Source organism: Oxyura jamaicensis, chromosome 10 (assembly GCF_011077185.1).
Source record: "Oxyura jamaicensis isolate SHBP4307 breed ruddy duck chromosome 10, BPBGC_Ojam_1.0, whole genome shotgun sequence".
Taxonomy (NCBI): domain Eukaryota; kingdom Metazoa; phylum Chordata; class Aves; order Anseriformes; family Anatidae; genus Oxyura; species Oxyura jamaicensis.
The window spans coordinates 883336-902762 of NC_048902.1; the positions used below are offsets into that span (position 1 = coordinate 883336).

Consider the following 19427-nt stretch of genomic DNA (forward strand, 5'->3'; position numbering starts at 1 on the left):
TTTCTTTTTTCTCTTTCCTCGCCGTGTCTCATCTAGGAAGAATTCAATGGGGCAATGAATTTGAAACTTAAATGTAACTTCCCTTACAAAAGCAAATACTGTCTTCTGGACTCAGAAGGCTGCAGAGAACAAGAGCGCCATTTGTCGGTGTATGGGCCACAACAACAGTGACCTAAAAAAACAACTTGTCACGAAAACCAAAAAGGAAACTACCAAAATGCCAGGTAAATGAAGAGGGTATTATTTCTCTCAAATTCAACTTTCCTTATAATATACACCCAAACTCTACTCCGTAGAAAACAAGGCAAAGTTTTGTAAATGTAAAGCCACAGGTGTCCTCCTAGAGACTGCATCCAGAGCAGGAACAGACACACATTTATGTCTTCCTCAAGAACCCCCCAAACTCTGAATATATGCCAGAGAACATATGCTCTGAATATATGCTCTGAGAACACAAAAGAAGTGGGAATACTTATGTTCAGCAATTTCTGTTAGCTAAACCTTTCACAAGTCTTTCAAAAACAAAACACCTACATCTGCATGAAGCACAGATGTTTGTCATGACAAGAGAGAGAGAAATGCACAGGGAGATGGACTGCATCAGCAAACCATACCCAGACAGGTAAAAAGTACAGCTTTCCTTATTATTTTGCTTGTAATAATATTACAAGCAAACGAACAGTAGTCCTGATTTCTACTTTATACTACATACAAAAAAGAAAAGGCACCTGCTTTAAGAGGGCATTCAAACGCAGCTTTTAGCTGCGGGGCACAAACTTGAGATCAGAACCACCGAAAAGAGAATAAACCTAACAAACAGCAAGTTGGTCTTTAAGAACAATAAACCCGTTTCCTGGATAATCAGAAAAATGGGCTCCATCTAGCCCTTGGAACAGGGGTTTATGACAGCCAGGTGTATGCTTCTGGTACACGCAGATATGCTGGTGTGAAAGAAATAATTTTTGCTTCATTCAAGCCTATTATAGAAGCCACTACCGCAGACTACAAATAACAATGCTGAAGTATCTGTTTGGACCAGAATAGCTGATTATGAAATGCTGGCAATGTCTACCCTCAAGAAAATGTAGAAAACAATCATACTCTGGGTCTGATAATTTTTCCCCAGCCAGGATTCAGACCAGTCTTTAATTAATTTCTCCTATGAACTGCATTCCTAGCATTTCTGTTAGGAATCAATTCATGGCAAATGCAATCTTTTGGAAATTACCATATCGCTATCCCTGTTCTGCAGCTGGGTAATAGAGGCACAGACCAAGGTTGAATTTGTGACTAAGGCCAACAACCACGGAAACCTTTAAAGCACCTGAGCTTCTCAGGGTTGCGTTACTCTCCTGGCAGCACGGGCAAGCTGGCCAGTGCCACTGAGGCAGAAAAGCAAGAGACAGATCAGAGGTGTGGGCGTTTGCTCTACACCGTAACTAGCTGTGTCTGCAAATACAGAAAAATAGAGGTATAAATGTTAGCTGTTCCCACAAATCCACATCGGTAAAGTTGCACTCTGAGTGAAACAGGCCTCAGGGTGCACACGGCTGGTCAGGAGGAAGGCAGGCAGTTGTTGCAGATAATAAATGGGCTCTTGGTGGCTGGCACCTTTCAATCTCAGATACGAAGCCCATCCTTCAACTCCTGATTGGGGGAATCCAGAGAAGGAGGATATCATTTCTGCTAAAATCTGAGCCCTCCTTCAAACAATCACACATGAAGGGGAATAGGCCACTGTTTCTTGCCCATTCATCTACTCCAGCCTTTGACAACGCACTGGTGATGCTCCATCAATCATCTTTGCGTGCGCTGCCACGTAAAAGAAGAGGGGGAAGGGAAAGGGCATTCAGCCAGCTGGAGAGAAGCAACACATAAAATAGCTTCAACCCAGACTGATGCAATATCTTCTGTTAGCTCAAAAGAAATTATAAGTCTCCTTAACACAATAAATGTTTCTCAAAACGCTAAACACAGACGGGAGTGCAGAATGGCAAATCCAGGCAGAAATTTGAGATAGGTCAGAATGAAAAATACATCCCAAAAGTTAGTTCACTTTCGGAGAATTTGTTGAGGCAAAGGAGAGTAGGTTGCAATAAAAAAGCTGAAAACCAGGTACTTAACTCAAAAAGACTTAACTGACTGCACCATCTTCCTTTCACAGCAGACCAAGACCCAGGCTCTGAGGTGAGATCAGGGATCTCCTGGGTACATGGAACTATGTTCTAACCATGGTGAGGGACAAGCAGAACTGATTGGTAATACGCTGAGTTTAGTCAATTTACATGATGTGGTTTCCCACAAGTGGCTTTGACTAAGCAGGACCCCTCACCCTGTGGTCCCTACCATGTGTAAATGGCTCCCTCAGGGCACTGATTAGTGCAGATGCCCTAACTAGTGCATTTGAGATGGTACCTTCTGAAATCTTGAGCATGAAACCCTTCTAACAATAACCCAGAAAGAAATGAAAGAAAAGTCTTTAGTGCTGCCTTTTCACGGATGCTCAGAATGTTTCTCATTGCAGTGCTGTAAAGCTTTTTAACCAGAAGAGTGCTGAAACAACAAAGGTTTGTTGGACTTGCTGGTCTCAGAATGGGAACTTAACTTGTGTTTATCACATCCCTCCCAACTTTTTTTTTTTTTTTGTATGTAAAGGACTAGTTAGGTTAAAAAAGGTTAAAATGTTATTTAGCCTCAGTGATTATCTTTTCAAGTAGAGATCACTTTTGGTCCTCTAACTGCAGGCTGAAAAACACTAGTTGAGAAGGGTGAGCTTCGAATTCTGGGCCTCATGAAGTTCACAGGAGCACTGGCACAGCCTCAGCCCTGGGGGACTCAGGCTTCGTGCACGCGTTCACTTGCTGGTGGTAACTGCTACGAGGTGGGAAAAGTTCAACTCCAGCTGCAGAGAGAAGAGCTTACTAGTAAGGTGCTGGTGCAGAAACTGCCCGTCACCAGTGGGTAGCCAAGAAAGGCAGGTTGCTGCTGAATTTGACTAGCAAGTCCATCTTTTCAGAAGCTAAAATATTTAGTACAAAATACATGAATGTGGTATGGGCCTTCTCTGGTGCCCTAGACCCTTTGGCGAAATGTATGCGTACGCAACCTTGGATGCACCATGGTATTCAGTTTGAACAGAACTTCCACCCCTGCAGGAACTAAAATAATTACAGTAGTGCCGCTCAGGGGTATATCCAACACCAAAGTGTGCATTGGTAATCCAGACCTGAAAATGCAGCCTTTTTGGTATGATCCAAGCCAAAATATATGACCAACATGGCCCAGGGTCTGGTGGCTTGAACTGTAGAGAGGGAGCAAACAATTCTTTGTCTTACCTCTATTTTTGGTCTGTGTCTCACTGTGTGAAATGGGTAGGAGGAATTATTTGCTTACATGTAAAACAGTGTTCTGCATAAAATGCAATGTTCGACTAAAAAGTGTATCACTACTACATTAGAAGCAGGGGGATCAGATTCCTATATTGGATCATATCTATACATAGGTTTTCTAATGATGCAATTGTGACTTTGTTCTTCAGATGTATTCTCTTGTAAATGTGTTTCATTTAATGAGCAATGACTTCAGTAAAGGTCCTGAAGGCAGTGCTTGGCACAGAGATTTAATGTACATTTAAATCTCAGAGATTGTCTATGATGTAAAACTATGTTGAGGAGTTTGGTGACAGACTGCTTCAGCTAATTATCAAATAACACAAGAAAATATTTGTGGTTATAATAGAAAAAGCATACTTAATGTATTACTGCAGTCCCTTTAAAAACTTTTGGCATTATTATCTATAAATAAACAGAAAAGATGTTTCTGTCCTATAAAAGTACACTCAACTTTTAACTTGCAGTATGTAGCCATCCATATTTTTATAACAACAATTTTAAAACCTACAGCTCTGAAGAAAAAAATTTAGGATGTTGGGAGCCATGATATTAATTCAGTGCAAAAGTGCAAATAACAAGTGTTATTTTAAGATAATACTTGACTTTTTTAAAGGATTCTGCATTAACACTGCTTGATCTATGTCTAAGTAAAAAAAAAAAAAAAAGATGGTTTAGTATTAAGTGATGAAACCCTACCACTGAGTATCACAGCTTTCATCTTAATTGGCTTATGGTATTGCTAGTTACACTTCAGTTGTTTGCAGGCTTTTAATGTTACAGGAAACGCACCCCTCCTCTCTGGAACAAGCTGACAGAACACTTGCAAAATGGATAGGGTGACTTTTAATGATGCAAATGCTTAGTGGTTGATTAGATGCACTTTGAGGGCTGAATTCTCTTGTGATCAAAAATTTACTTGAACACAAGGTAGTTTCAGCAGGAAAGGAAATAAAATGCTGAGCAAACTGTAAGTGATTGCTTCAATTATGTTTATTTAAAGTTAATTTTTGAGAGTGAACGTTAACTATCTTCCTTTACCAGGGCAATATAAAAGCCCTCCAGCCAAAAACAACTGAGTTCAGCTCACATCTATGATAAAATCTGCTCTCTGTTGTACAAAACTCCTGAAATATATGCTCCCCTTAAAAGCCTGCCAGGTAATAAAGTGCAAGGTACTTCAACTTGTGCAGTGCATTGGATTCACCATTTTAGCAGGTCTGTCTTTCATTAATTCAAACTGCTTGTGCCCAAGTGAGACTGCCATAGCAAATGCCAAATTTATTCACGTAAGTGTCCAAGGACTGGTGCAGAGGAAGTCTGTACAGAGATGTTTGGGGCTTGTGCTGTTCTCTCAGCACTGATCCTCCCTCTGTTAATTCCTGGCCGCGGGTAGCATTGGTAGCATGCGCCCATGTCCCTGTCCCAATCCCCAGGCAGCTCGAGCAATGCCACCCTGCTGGAGGGGGCGGCTGCAGCTCATCGGGGTGAACTGCTGGGTGCCTCCAGCTCACAGCTGTGTCAGAGGTGTCTGGCAATTTTCAGTAGTGTTTAGTCTGAAATCTTTTTATCCTGAAAAGTAGAGAGAAGTCTTAAACTGGGGTGGCAAAGATCTAATTACTCACAGTAGAACGTACAGTCTTGGATGTAGGTTTAGAAACAACCCAGCTGCCCCCCACAGCCCCAGGCAAAACCCTAAAGCTATACCACAGTATTACCTATTCCTACCTGTAAGAGTTGGCTACAACTGTGGGTAAGAGCCCTGAGTGAAGCAAGAACCTTGTCTACCTACAAGCCTACAGTACACGATTTACATAGCAAGACTGTCACTCATTTTCAGCATGGTTAGGCATCATCTGATAAGGAGCTCTAGGACAGGTATGAACCAGTATTTTCAGGTGAGGGCCTAACAAAGGTCTCGGGCACAACTTGGGCGAGTCCAGCTGATGCCAGAGACACTGTGAATGGCTGGTGGCACTGCAGGTCTCCATGCTGTGAGCCCCGCAGTCTTCCAGAAGTGCACAAAGCAGCCTTCACCTTGAGCAGTGCTCCAGCCCTGGTCCCCAAAACAAGCACTGCCAATTTAAGCCTGGCTGGAGACCAGGAGGTCAGGATAACAGGGATGAGATGTTCTGAAATTGGATGTTTGGGGGAAAGAATAAGCTGCAACGAGCAGCATAGCTGAAGAAGAAAGGGTTTTACACTACCGAAAGGTCACATCTGCAGTCCAACAGGCTGTGCCCCAGACGACGTTGCCATCAACCTCACTCCAGAAAGCACCTCCTCTTCCCCCTGCAGAACATCCCCGCAGCATCGCAGGGCTGCACCTTGCTGGGCCACGGGGGTCACTGGCTTGAGCTGCTGCTGCGGCTGGGGAAGAGGGCTGCTGAGTGGCACTGCTCTCACTTAAAAGAGAAAGTAAATGGCTGCCGGAAAATATAAGGGGGGGGGGGGGGCCTATCAGCTGGCAAGAAACACATCAGATCATCTTAAGCAATGCGCTGGTATTATCAGTATGCCATTCTGAGAACTGGAGCAGTCAGCCAGCCTCTCCCACAGGAATACTGCCTCTAGAGACTGGTGAACAACGGGTTTTTAACTGGTCTTGTTTTTTCTGCACAGACAAATCTGGTAGCCGGCCACCCAGTTACCTATTTGTATATGCAAAGCATGTGCTTTGCCACTTTCCTGGCCACAATCAATTACATGTAGAAATGCAGGCATGAAAAACTGGAGGAAGCCTGAGCTCAAAGTTAACGATTACTATTATCTTGTTAAGCATTAAAGATTAACTACACCAGTCAAAGGATGTGTTATGAAATGTCTTTCCCAAGATGGAAAGTAAATAATGGGAGATTTTTTCTTTTTTCTTTTTTTTACTACTCAGAATTGAGAATAATTGCTTACACTGTTGCTTTTATTTACCATAATATCAAAATGTAGTCCCTTGCCATGTGACTGTTCGTATTTTCATTTGAGATGTTGTACAGAAACACATGGAAATCTGGTGAAGGCAAACCAATTTTAGAACATGTTCCGAGCAATTGTTTTGCAGCACTGCCCTACAGTATGAAGTCTCTTACATTTCTTAAATTGCCTAATCAAATGCAGACTCTGTTCCAGTCACGCTAAATTTTCACATAATGGCAGAAAAACACTTCTTTCTAGCCTAGCACTGAACAGTTGGATCACATTATTATATTTGCTGCTTTTGTAGCCTGTGAGTATTTGTAAGTGTATGTATAGATATATTCGCAGTCTTGGGGGAGAGTGGCAACAATGGTGCTGCTGCTGTGAGCCCCTGGGGGACAGTTGGAACAGCAGAGGTGGCTCTTCAAGAGAGGTGCCCGTGCTGAGGGTCTCCTGAGAGCACCTGGGTTATCACAACAGGGGTTGCGGTGAGATTTTTGTGTGTTTTAAAATCAGATGCATTAGTGCAGGGTTTGAGCCAGCTTGACTCCTTGCCTTACATTCAGCAGAAGTTATTAAACAGATATAAAAGCAGCTAGGTAAATTATCCTGCTGCTGCTGCTCCCTGGCACTTCACAGGCCAGCTGGGGGTTGGAGGCAGGAATGGTGCAACATGGCTATCCTGCTTTGGGTGCCAAGCTGGGAGACATCCCTGTGCTGCATCACACCACTTCAGGGAATTCCCAAAGAACCACCTGCTTCCCATGGGCCAAATGCAACCTACAGAGCCCATGCTCAGCAGTCATGGAGACAGCAGTCACTTGGAACAATACACAGCCATGCTGGGCACCAGCCCTCCCGTCCCTTTGCCTTTTACCTGCCTGTATCACCTCATGGTCACATGCACCCCCCTACGGCAGGGAAGCACGTCCATAACACTACCACCAATGTTTTGGCTTGCAAGCCACAGAGAAGCCATGGATCAGAGCTTTAGAAGTTAAATTAAATCAGTAACATATGGTCCACAGTGCCTGAATGAAGGTAATAAGGAAATCGGTGGCAGAACAGGGAATGAGTCTTGGGATTTCAGAGCTCTGCAGTGCAACCTGCCCCCTTCTCCCTTCCATATTGCCCCCCTTGACCCCCAATACAATTGCAATGTTTCCCTAAATCCTTGTGTTACCACTTGTGTGGTAACACAAATCCTTGTGTTACCACTTGTGTGTATACACACAATCCTTGTGTGTATACAGGACCAGCGTAAGAATGACTATTTGAACCACACACAAGACAGTCGGCAGGTCTATTTTTCTCTACAGCTTCACCAGATACATTTAGGTTTACATGGCAAACTATGCCAGCGCAAGACCACTGTTCAATCATGAGCAGTGCTCGTTATGTCTTTGGCAAGAATGAAAATCTGATGCTTTAGGGGAAGGAAAAGCCATAATCCACCCTCACAGAGAAACCTGCATAGTAGTACAAAGGACAAAAAAAAAAAATTCTATCCATACCCTTGCAGGGAATCAGATTAATCCCCAAAACATGGGATTTGATTATCTTTGTTTGAGGTTATCATTAAGGAAAAGAACCTATACATTGCTAAAAATATCCACATAGCATTTACTTTATGAAGGAAGTATGATTTATTGAGCACAAACAAATTACTAGCTTCTCAGTGTTAATCTTTGATAAACACGTGCTGGGTTTAAGAAACTGTCAAGGAGAGCAGTACTTTGCAAATTGAAAGAAACCATTCAACTCCGTGAGATGATTTTTTTCCCCTTATTACTCCTTTCATGAGACACCTGGGGACATTGTTCGCACACTGTTGACAGCTTTCACACCACTGCTTTTCCTCTGTTATCCTTACCCTTCTCTTCAGCACTCGTCTCCAGGTGGCAATATACAAAATAGCTGTATTTGCAAGGGGTGCCAGCGCTGGCTCCTAGCCAACTGCTCGAAAGCAAAAGGGCCCTCTCCTGCCTTGCTGCTTCATTGCTTTGAGTTGCTGCTGCAGAACCCAGCCTCCTTGACCCACCAGGTACTAAGTACACTGATACTTAACACCTGGGTGCTGCTTGGCTCAGGGCACGCACAGAGCATTTATGGCTGTTTCCTGTAAAACCACCATCCCACTAACAAGCAGAGCTATAGCCTCCTCACTAACACTGGACAACATTCAAACACCACCTAAAATTTTAATAATGCAACCATAAGTATACACTCTGGCTTCAGTAAGTTAAATATGCATGTGATTTTCTCTGTAACCTCCCAAAACAGGGAGGTTACGCAGCCTGATAGGACACTTAAGTGTTCACACACCACAGGGAAGGGGTGCCCAAGCAGAGCAGTACGTAAACAGGGTCTTGAAATACCAGCATGAGAAATTTCTTTTGACCCCAACGTGCATCTGCCACGACAGACATACACAGAAATAGCTGCAACACTTTCTGCCAGAGCTGTGAGTAGCTGCTGCAGTCCCTGTCCACCACCAGTGCCTGTAAACATGCCCGGGAAGCACAGCAGCAGCACTTAAGGGAAGTACCTTTGGTTTCATGCCACAGTAAAACTGGGAGGAAGGTTCTGCCTAAGGGAGGCGCAAGCTGGTTCCTCACTGCTGCTCAGGAAAGCAGAGGCCCAGCTGTCATGACCATTTGGCATAAGAGAGATGAACTATGTGGCTCATGTTAAGAAAAGCCTATTATTCCAGTAATAGCTGAGCACAGTGAGCAGCTGATCACCTCTCATCTCTTCAGAGGTTTTGCTCCCATCACGGATGGCAGCCGGCCTGTGATGCTGGTCCCTGCTGCTTGTTACCTTTCCAGACGAGCACCTCTGCTTCTTCCCCCCGACAGTTGAAGAGCTCCCCAGCACGCACCTGCCAATTAACTCCTCATTTGCAGCCCAAACCCTCTTCAAAGCTCCTTTTGCCTCTGATGCCTACAAGCATGTGTGCCCCTTTCCAACACACGCAGCTCGGCTAAGTTTAGGCGGCTTGTGCGCAAACACTGCTGCTGATTATGCAGGCCAACAGGGCTCTCCTGCTTCTCACAGCCCCTGCCTGGCTGTACCCATCTGCCGTCTCATCTCTTAAACCATCCATTGTGGGGAACAGGATCCATCCTGTAAATAAAAATTCTGTGTATGCTGTGTTCCAGTGCCTATCGAATTAGAAACACAGGCTGCAATTTGGCTCTTGGATGGAACTGTTAAAAATAACAGCAACAACAAACCCTTCGGCAAGAAGAGTATCTGTGTGCAAATACGACCTCTGTAATGTTACCAAGGTCAGGCAGACGAAGGCCAATCTGCTGTGTGAGAATATAAATCAAAGCTGTCCAGGGACTGATTTCATTTACGAGGTTTGTAACCATTCTGGACAGAACAAATGTCGCTTGCTTGAGCTCCTTGCTCCTCCTCCACCACATCTTTGCTCCTCCACTTCCACCCCAGCCTCTCTCCGCCTGGCAACACCTCCTGACCTCCTTTGCTCTTGAAGCAAGGCTCCTCTTCTAGTGAGAAAGCTGTGGCTCATACACAACAGCCAGTCATGCCAGGCCAGTTTACTTAAATTATGCAAAAAATTTTCTACAGGTGCAATTAGCACAGAGCTATGAGGACATTCACCTGCAGGTTTCATGCCATTCACAGGTCACAATTAAAACAAATTGCACACCAACTTCTTTACTATTGCATTCACAGATCTGCAAAACAAACTGAGGAATGCATCTGTAGTGAGTATTAGAGTCTGGGCACAGATCCTGTGAAATCACATGGTTTCCGTTGTGGAACTAAAAAGGCTTCTCCAAGAATGTGTGAAACACACAGCCCAAATTCTCCATTTCTTTCTGTGCTCTCCGGCTGTTTGCGTGGCTAAGTTAAGGCAGCAAGTTCTGTTTCTTTAGCTGGCAGCTTTCAAAGCACACCCCAATCTGCAAACTGAAGGAGCGAGTGCAGGATTCAACGAGCAAGCACTGAGTTAACATAATCCCACTCCACACAACAGGTTGCTGCCTCCAAACTGGAGCCCTGCAAGGAAAGAGTCCAGAGGTTGCCTCGCTCCCAGCAGCCATCTTGCAGCCTGTCCGCAGGTGTGCCTGCTGAGCTGCAGCGGGGCCTAGGCGCCAGCACGGCACAAACTTCATGTTCTGGATGTTAACTTTAGTTACCATAGCCAGACAATACTGCCAGTAGTATAGAAGAAAAAAATTGCTGCAGCCAGCTGTGCTGTTCACAGTCGGATGGTTTCTGTGTAGCTCCAAATGGTTATGGCTGTTGTGGCCAAGGACAGGATGACGGATGGCCTACACACACTGTCCAAGCAGGGATAATGGCAGAAGTTCACTTTGGGGTTGTTAAAATGCTAATCTGGGTTAGTTAACAAAAGCCGAATGGAATAGAAAAGTTAGGGAAATAAACACAACTCATATGTTATATATGTGCACTACAGATTTGATCTCTGTGGTTACACAAACATTTGACTTTGGAAGTGGGACAATTCAACAGCCGTCCTGTTTGAATAAACTGAATCAACTTCTGATATTAGCTGTACTGTAATTACTGTCAAACCACGACAAGGGAAAGTGGGCTATGGCAGACAACACACAGAGCTGCGAACAGCATCGGAAGGGCAATAATATGATTTTTCACTGCACACCTCTTCCATGTGACATGGAAACAAATCAGAACCTACTTTCTTTTGAACTGGCAGCTATTCACAGAACAAGTAACAACTTAATAAAATGGCTTAGATGGATTTTAACGGTAACTGCAGTAGCTTATCTGATGCATAAGAAGAGATCATCTGTTCTAACAGCAGTTTTGACAAAAGCAACATTTGAACTGTTTTAATTACACACAGAGCTGCTAAGACTGAAAATAACTTATACTACCCAATGCAAATAATATGCCTTCCATCTTTTCTTAATTACTCGTGGAGCAAATTATTACCTTACCCAATGGAAAGACATCTGATTTTTAACTGGAATTATAGGTATGTTTAACACACAAATGTGTGATCAAACACCATATCCTCTATTCAGTAAGCACTGCAAACACACAGTGCATTCTCTGAAAAATACCAGAGACTGCAAGACAAGCTCAACATAAACTTATATGAGCACAGCTGTTCTTGTAACTGGTTCCTTTGTCTTGCAAATAAAAATCATAACTGAAATGGTCTCTGTCGTATCGCTCATTTGACACTTGATGAAAACTAGCCATATTCTACAAGGATTTCCACTTGACTTCAGATTTCAAATTTCTCTTTTTCAAAAGGAAGCATAACCTAAGCATTTTAATGTTCTGTACAGGTTCTGTCCAGCTAACTGGGCTTCACATGACTTCAAGGGATATTGAATGCTGTGTTAAGTGCAACAGCATTTTTAAAAAAGAATAACAAAACCTGACATAATAATCAAGAGCTGCAGCCTGTGTGTGACTGACTGTAGTAAGACCAGAAGATGTTATTACAAATGCTTAATATACGCTTTGAAGTGAGCTTCTATGACGTACTTTCTCTACCTTCACATACCTCATGACAGGACAGATCAGATCGAAGACCGATTTAGTCAGAATTAATTGCATATGTAATTAAACACTCTATCTAAATGTGTGCACTTCATAAGTCTACATCAAAGTTACCACGGCTCCAAGGGCTGAAGTATCTGCTCTAACAGTCGGCTCAGCTCAGCCACACAAAAGAGGTAGGAACATTCAGATGGTCCAGCTAACAGGGCCCAGGAGACTTGGGGAGGGGTGGGGGGGAAAATGCAGCCATACAGCTGGTTTGTAGAGCTTTGACAGGGCCATCACTGTATTCCTGGCACACACTCCTGCATCACACAAAGCATGGCTAGAAGATGATATCTTTGTTGCATCTCGACCATAAATGAGAACAGGTAGCAACAGACTGCAGGATAGGAGGGAGGACAGTAGCTGTTTACTGTAACTAAAGATGCAGATGAAAGAGAGAAGCCTGTTAAATAAACTAATTTAGAGCCTCTGGGTTATACCGTTTTGACTGTTCTTTTGAAAACTGAGCTACATAATTCAGACCAGTAATAAATTTTGACTACAAACTTTCTCTTCCTGTTTTTAAAACAACTGAGCTTTATATTGGTTAATATAAAAACTGTTAAAGTTCATGGTTACATAGAAAAAGAAATCAGAGCACTCAACTGGCAATTTGTATTTATCTAAGCCAGAGTAAATGTTTATACAATATCTGCCAACATAACAGAATATGCCTGCCACTTACTACATTAAACATGATTACGTACAGCTTAATCTACTGAATAGTAACTTCAGTAGACTTTAGAGGTACATAGAATTTTATACTGTGAATAAAGCAGAAAAAAAGTCTATTCTCTTTTCCAACAAAAGTGATTGCAAGGATTTACAATGAGCTTCCTGTTAGACTTGGAAAGAGGAAAAGAACCTCAGAAAATTCTCTGTGAAAGTATTTGTATGTGAGAGCAACACAGCAGCAGTAAAAGCCTCTAACACAGTGGGAAGCTGTTCCCTCAAATAATATTTAAGTGAATATATAAACATTAGTAGAGAAAGACTAACAACTTAGAACACAAAGGTATACCCATAAAGATGAATGTTTTCCCCAAAGGAAATAACCAGGGAAAGAATGCCACCCGTTTACAGAGCCCTGAACAGTATTTTGGAGAAAGTTTGCTGTAATTCCTGCAAGTTATGTGTGAAATGCACACGTGTGTACATGGATAAGCTACAATACCATCTGTACAGCAAGTACCACATATGTGAGCATTATGAACCATCAGAGCTGCTGCTATGCTCAACAATAAATGTATTCTAAGCCACACACACATATAAATACAAATGACTTTACACGCTGAAGGCCCAATTTCGCTCAAATTACTCACAAGCTAATGCCTGTAACACAGACATAATCTTGACCAGAAGTGAGGAAGAACTCCAAGATTAGAGGAAAGCCACCAATTTAAGACTAACACAGAGCTATATCCATGCTAACAACTGGGATGCCCGCCGGAACTGCAAGATCTTCAACATATCAACCTAAAGCATACTTAATTGCATTTTCCAGCTTACAAGTCAGAACACAATGAAAACCATCCAAAAGACAAAAACAAAAACCCTTTAAAATACAGGCACATAATCCACCTGGAAACAGCCGTGTGATCTTTAATCGCCACCCAGCGCTTACAACAAGCCCAGGAGGCTCCAAGCCCCTTCTACCCACAGCCTGATCGGTGCCCTCTCGCTTTCCGCAGCTCCCCCCGCTCCAAAAGTTTCTGGGCTCCGCACCTGAGCGCGGCGGGCGGCAGAAGGCGAGCAGCACACGGCGCAGGGACGCTCCCGACTGGCTCCCGGTTAGTTTCCATCCAGACCTGCCGGGAGCAGCCGCGCAGCTCCCTCTGCCTCCCTGCGCCCGCCCACCGCCGCCGAGCCCCCAAACCACGCTCGCCGTCCCCCGTCCTTGCGCCCCACCGCCCCTTCCCCGCACGTCTCGGGGCGCTTTCGCCGGGGACCAACCCGACGGCTCGGCTCCGCTCCCGCTCCCCCACTCCCGCAAGGCTCCGGCTCGGCTCGGCTCGGCAGCGCCGCCGCGTACCTGCCGCTGCCCGCGGCCGCCGCCCGCCGGCGGGGCTGCCTGCTGCGGGACTGCTCCTCCGCCCGCTGCCCCCGCCGGGCGCCCCCATCCCGGCGCTCCGCTCGCTGCCGAGCCAGCACGGGGGAGGCGCGCCCCGCAGAGCCCACCCCTTCCCGCCCAGCCCGCCACCACCGCCGCCGCCTTATTTATTTATTTATTTATTTATTTTTATTTTTTTTATTTTTTCCCTCCCCTTCCCTGTGTTTATTTTCACCCGCCCCTCGCCGCTCCCAGCCTCGCTCCGCCTCCCGCCCCCGCCAACTTTCCGCTGCCCCCCGTCCCACCGCCGCCCTCACCGCCCCGGCGGAGCTCCACGCACGCCGTGATGTGGTGGGCAGGGGGCAGCTCGGCCCCGGCCCCGCCCTGGGCAGCACCGGGCGCGGCCCAGCTCCCGGCCGCCGCCCCCGCGCCGAGCCCCGGCCCCTTAACGCCCCGCTGCCGCTTCGCGAGAGGGCAGCGGGTGCGAGCTGGGCGGGGGTGCGGGCTGCCGGGGCTCGGGGTGCGGAGGAGAACTTGGCGGGTGGTGGGGAGCGGCGAAGGGGGGAACGTCCTTGAAATGACATCTTCAAGTGCTAGCCCAGAATCCCCGGAGAGGTTCCAGAAACAAAGGGTTTCGTTCCAGAAACAAAGGTTTTCATCCCAGAAATGAAGTCCGGGAAATAGCTGTCACTCGTTGTTATTACTATTCATTGTTAGTACTATTATTATTATTACATTAAATTAATTAAGGCTTAAAGTGCAACAAAATATTTTGGAAGGGGAAAGAAAAGAGGCATACTCACCAAACTCCATCATCTACACTTGTTTGATGGGAAAACGGAAAAATTCTGAGTAAAAGTAATTTGGAAATTGTCTCTGAGGAAACATCTCAGCCATTCACATGCTATCCCCAGATTCCTGCCCCTGCATCCACCCGGGTGCGTCCTGGGGCCCATCCCCTCGCTCCCTGCACTACTCCTGCCCAGCAAGACAAGGGCCTGATGCTCCAAGGCAGTTCTGGGGCCTATCCTGCCAGATTTTGCATGCACGCTGCTCACAGTGGGAGCGTTGCCTCTTGAGAACCAATTCATCTAAGCAAGGGCGCCAGGATTTGGCCCATAGTAAATTCTCTTTAGAGATGGTGCCAACAAAATCTCTCAGCCATGGGAATAGGACATTTTTGGCAACTCAGGCCCTTGGCTGTCTCTCTCTGATGTTTCCTAGTGGTGACAGGCTAAAGGTGAAATCGTTATGGGCTTCCTCACAGCAAACACAGCACAGCTATGTTGCACCCCAGGAGCTGCTGCCCGGTTAGAGGTGTAAGGATGGTATTTTCTCCCTCTCAGGAGCAGCCCTAATCTGAAGAGCATCACAATTTGTGCAACACATGGAAACACTGCGATAGAGACTGTTCTATTGGTCGGGAATCAAATTGCAACCTGAGGACGCAAAAAGCTTAGAGCACAAATGTGCCTACCCCAACAAGGCTCCAGGTCGGAGCGCAGCTCTGGGGCCTCCCCATCGACAGACGAGCTCTCGGAGCAGATTTTCTGCTGCGTGCGTTTATCAGAGGTGCATATGCCAAGGTACGAGCTGCCCACACTGGGGCATTACAAATTTGGTATGTGCTTCTCTGATTTTTTAAATCCTGATAGTGGTGCCAGCCAGAAAAAAACTGCACTCCTAGGGAGCCACACCTATTTTTACTCAATCTAAACTGTGAACAGCACGTAGCTGCTCGGCTACCCCTGTCGTGGGGCATGGGAAGTGGCACAGCCTGGGGCATCTGCTTGGGCTGTGGCTGCACGCTCCCCGCTGCTCCTTCAGCTTGTGCAAAAGGAACCTTTCCTCCCCACTGCACATCCCAGCCACACACTGACTGAAGGCTTCCTTGTACTGGGGTGAGAGCTTAACGTGGTTTAAATCTGCTGCTGCAATTAGGCAGATGACATAATGTTGAGCATCGGATCGCCTTGCTGTGCTGCAAAGGGTTTCAGTTTGAAGTAGAGCATTTTGGAGGATTTTTGGGTAGTCAAGTGTAGATCTATCTACATTGAAGTATTAAATAAGGTATTTTATTATAGTTTCAAAATTTGCTGCATGGCTAGAAACCACTTTATGTAAGGATTTAAAGTATGTGCATTTACAATATGTGTGCAGTCAGGGAATTATAGAGCCACAGGTTTTTAAACACCAATATATGCAGGCTCCTATTGATATGATAAACCATCAGTTACATGTGCTGCAAAGCTTCTTAAATTCTCATTGACACAATAGACCACTATTGTGTCAATAGTGTGCAGATTAATGGGGTATTGTCAGGCTATTTTAGGTCTTAACTTTCATTTATCCTAGAACTTGTTCTTCATTGTAACTCTTAACCTTTGGATTCTGCCAACACATTTCTTGTCACAAATATATTAATGGAATTAAAATAAACCTGGTTTTTAAATGTTAATTACCCTTACAATGATTGATTTGTAAAAGAAACACATCAGCAGAATCTAAAAGTACAGAGGCACAACCAAATGGACTGAGTGTCAGACCAAGAGCCAGGAATGCCAGAGGAGCCACTCCGGCTCTGATGAGACTGTCCCTGTGTACGCAATGGTAATGAGAGCACTTACCCTATGTCATAGGTATATCTTATGGATTATTCCTGTTGTCTAAAAGATTTTTCACCCTCTAAGTGTTTTACAGACTTAAACAACACTCATGCTCAAGAATTTGAAAGTGTAAGCAGAATATTCAAAATTTACATACAGATAAAAGAACTACCATCTGTTAGAAGAACAAACTGAGATTTTGCTTCATTAAAATATGTATAATATGAAACTAATGTGTGTTTAAACCAGACATTTCATTCCACTTGAATTCCTCCATTAGGTTTATAACCAAGGCTGCATTGGGTTTAGGAAGCACAACCGTTCATTAAAATCACTACTTCGGCCACATAATGATTTGGTAAGAAAATGCAAGCCCACACAGTGCGGGGCAGCTTGCATGTTTGGGAAATCACCTTTGGCACGCCGCTGCCTGGGAAAGTTTTGCTGGAATGGCACATCCCCCAAGTGCTGAGGAAAATGGCATCGATGGTTTCCCTCTGCCTGAGCCAGAGCTGAATCAGTGACTCAGCACACTAGTGCACGGACACAATGACTTCTGAATGAAATCTGAAACTTATATTTTGAGGGCATGTTCATTTAAACTATGTCAATTCCAATAAAAACAGCAAATGTCAGTTACAGAAGAATGGTCAAATCACAGCAGTTCCAGGATGTGATGATGTTTTATCATGATTCATTATACTTTAGCTAAATATTTTCTTCCTTCCTCCTGTTTCGTTCCTCCAAAAGGCACTACATTTCAACAGTGTGTACAGACATCTGCCTACTGCATGGCAGTGTACAGAGTAATTGATAGGTAATTTACTATGGATTAGGTATTTAATTTCTGGTGAAGCAGAAATGCGCAGTTTTTGTCCTTAAATCGAACTTGCAAAGTGCGGATGTTACAACTTAACCTTGACTGTAATTTATTTTGATAATAAAAGAGAATAGAATTTATTTCTTATGAGTGCATAAAGTTAGCTGGACAATTTAAGGCTCTATTCAACAAGTAATGCTCTCATAGCAGGGGTAAATATTGGTCTCCCTGATAATATTAGTTTCTATTAACAACCTAGAAATGTTATTTTCATACAGGTCTGGTTTTATGTGCCTTAGTGCCTTCTCAATGTCTGGGGAGCCATTGCACAGGGCAGGACAAGCAGGTATAGTATGTGAATAAATATAGAAATTTTTCCAAAAAAGCAGGCTTTTCATCTCTACAGATTGGTGGAGAATCCTTTGGATTTTTTAAGAACATAAATATAGAAAATAAGAAGCTCAAGCTATAATGTTTCACAGCTTATCACCAGAACAAGGTTAAACCACACCAGCTGAAGCTGATAGCTATTCAGCTATAACTTGCTAACTGTGTGAGAACATCTCTCACCTGTTAGATGGCTACACACTGTTTCTGGCTTTAGCCTTTGGTCTCCAGGAACCCTTACTGTAGGTATTTTCCTGTTTGTAGCCACTTATTCACCCCCATCCCCTATGGCAGAGATCCCAAGGAGATGGGTCTTTAATCTGGCTGGAGACCATTTAGATCCTACTCCTGCTCAGTCACCCTACACCTTGTTGCCTGGGGAAATATAGGTGGAAATCCCACTGTTCGGCTGGCAAAGCAGTAAAACAGAGCCAGCCATTTTCCTTCTCTGAGTCCTGAGCTTGCAGCAGTACCAACACGAGTCAGAAGTGAGACATTTCAGAACATTATTGCTCATGATTTACACCAATTGGCTAAAAATAGCAAATTGCTAATATAACAAGCCTGTGCTCTGTTGATACAGGTAAATAATTGGTTATAAGTCAAGTACTGTATAAAGAGCGGTAAGTGTAAGAAAAGATGTTGTACTTTTATCTCTGTAAATAGTATCCAATTCAGGTTGCACATTAGTAGAGTTCTTTGTAAGGTTTAAAGGAAAGAAAATAATTTTATCCTATTTTCCAAATGATGTGAAACCCCCTTTTCCACCCTTGTCAGGTCTCCGAAAATTTTAGGAGGTGCTTTTAAGTGATCAGCATTTTATAAAATATAGGTAGACACAGAACAATTTTAACACGTTCTTTCAGCATCTTTTTGAGTACTGTGTTGAGAGTTATTTTTAAAGTATTTCTGACTGTCAAAATCTCAATTTTAATATCATTATTCTCTCTGTTTTATATCTTTCTAGCCTGCCTCCTTATTTAGAGAGATGTGTAGAAACCTCAGGTTGCATGCCTATCATCTTGAAGGTGTAGCGATGATTTTCTGCTAACGCTGATGAGCTGTGCACTCTCAGCTTGGCAACTTTATCCTGGTTCTGCATCGTGTCAACATTTGTATATGCTTCCATGCCAGTCATTTATCTTTCTGGCTGGTGTAAGAAATGGGTGCACGCTGCTATTCCATGCCCACCCATGATCATCAGACATCAGTTTGCCTTGAGCACACCAAACACCATCTCTGTCTTGAATATTTAAGTGATAAATCTAATAGCTGCTCTCGGTTCTTACTTAGGCCAAAGTCTGACTGAAATTCAATCTGCTGGCTCTCCAATTCCACCATCTCCTCTAGGGATGCAGAGAAGAAGTGCCAGTAATTAATATAAATAATTGGAAAACATATTTTTTTTTATGCTCTGGTAGCATTGCATGGGTCACCCAGCGGGGCTCGCGTGGGATCCTGTACAGATGAAGTCGAGACAGTAACAGCTAGAAATTCCTTCCTGCTGAGGCCGTGGGGCTGGCAGTGAGAATCCCGCCTCAGCAAAGACATTGCCCCAATGTTTGTAATGTCTTGTCCTGTGTATTTTTCTACTTGAAATATGCTTATAGTGAAATCTGGATGACTGTATGTCAAACCTAATAAAAGGGATTAAAGCAGTGAACATAACTGGGCACAGTCTTGCTGTA

At 44.2% G+C, this 19427-nt stretch overlaps 1 protein-coding gene and 1 long non-coding RNA gene across 7 annotated transcripts in view; one reads left to right on the forward strand and one right to left on the reverse strand.

Annotated features, from left to right (window-relative positions):
- The window catches only part of LOC118172254, a 163361-nt gene extending 152314 nt beyond the window's left edge, over nt 1-11047 (forward strand). The window contains exon 8 of the long non-coding RNA XR_004753613.1: nt 10215-11047. This is a non-coding gene — a long non-coding RNA (uncharacterized LOC118172254). The remainder of the gene's footprint in view (nt 1-10214) is intronic.
- SEMA6D (semaphorin 6D) overlaps nt 1-19427 on the reverse strand; it is a 260446-nt gene that overhangs the window by 17216 nt on the left and 223803 nt on the right. The window contains exon 1 of one of the 6 annotated variants that reach the window (XM_035336038.1): nt 13909-14061. The exons of 2 other annotated variants lie outside the window; for them this stretch is intronic. The gene's annotated coding sequence lies outside the window, so the exon portion shown is untranslated. Of the gene's footprint in view, nt 1-13601; nt 13735-13784; nt 13885-13908; nt 14062-19427 lie in introns of those variants that run through there. 3 more of the 6 variants (XM_035336039.1, XM_035336043.1, XM_035336041.1) reach the window with 3 other exon arrangements.